This window comes from Lithobates pipiens, unplaced genomic scaffold (assembly GCF_037356315.1).
Source record: "Lithobates pipiens isolate NorthernLeopardFrog02 unplaced genomic scaffold, aLitPip1_a1.2 Scaffold_25, whole genome shotgun sequence".
NCBI lineage: Eukaryota > Metazoa > Chordata > Amphibia > Anura > Ranidae > Lithobates > Lithobates pipiens.
The window spans coordinates 164,904,534-164,905,939 of NW_027507787.1; positions in this window are offsets into that span (position 1 = coordinate 164,904,534).

Consider the following 1,406-nt stretch of genomic DNA (forward strand, 5'->3'; position numbering starts at 1 on the left):
CTTTATTTTAGACTTTATTTTAGGCCCAGTAATGTAATCAGTATTACAGTAATCTCCCACTCATGTGCATTTTGTTCCTATAATTACCTTTTTGTCAGGAGTTTTCAGACCAGCCAGTGACACCCTGGGGCCTCGTCCTCATAAATAAGGCCGCGTACACACGGGCGGACTGTTCGTCCAACTTTGTCCGCTGAACAGTGTTTCAGTGGACAGTCTGCTCGTGTGTGGGCTTCAGCGGACAGTTTCAGCGGACAGTCTGACGAACAAAGTTTTTCGGAATTTCCGTAAGACTGTCCGCTGAAACTTGGTTTGAGTGGACAGTCCGCTCGTGTGTAGGCTTGTTCGTCAAACTAAGTTCCGCGCATGCTCAGAAAGGATTTACACGCCGAAGGTTGCATTGCAGTGTATAGGACTTCGAATCTCTCGTCCCGTCGTACGTGCCGTTCACGTCATCGTGCAAGTTTTCAGCGGACTGTTCGTTCGTCGTGTGTGGTCAAGTCCGCTCATGCAAATTTTGAACGGACTGTTTGTCAAACTGTTTGACGAACCTAGTTGGGCGGACAGTCCGCCCGTGTGTACGCGGCCTAAGAGTATGCAAAGGATGAGAGCTCTACAGGTCTAATGCCCCGTACACACGATCGGACTTTCCGCCAACAAAACTGTAGTTTTTGTCTGAAGGGTATTGGCTCAAGCTTGTCTTGCATACACACGGTCACACAAATGTTGGGCAACAATTACAAATGTGGGAACGTGGTGACATACAAGACGTACGACAAGCCGAGAAAAAGGAAGTTCAATAGCCAGTTCAGCTCCTTCTGCTTGATTCCGAGCATGCACATGGTCGGACTTTCAGCCAACAAGCTCACATCCAACATTTGTTGTCGGAAAATCCGTTCGTGTGTACGGGGCATTAGTGTTACTAAACCCACAACAGTAAAGTCTGTAAAAATTTTGGATTTTGGCTGTAACTTCTCTAATAGAGTAATTCCGATGATCGTTCGCTCCATCTAGTGGCCACAATGTGGTATATTTTCTCATTGAGGTATTTTAGAAAACGATTTTGGCTTCCAGATGGAGCTGATGATCATAGGGATTACCCTATTAGAGATATTAGAGCCAAAATTTGAACAGCATGCACAAATGTGTGCGACATTCCTCCAATGAGTGGTATATATCTAGACCCGATAAGTGAGTCCAGTGAAGCTTTCTATTTCAAAAGGTCAAAATAAAAAAGCAACATGTTTCAGGTGCTCCAATTGCCTTTTACTTAAAGCGGTGTTTCAGCCCTAAAAAAAAAAAAAAAAAAATGTTTAAAGTCAGCAGCTGAAACAAAAGTAGCTGCTGACTTTTAATATGGAGACTTACCTTTCCAGGGCGCCCGTGATGTCGGCCGCCAAGGCTGACAT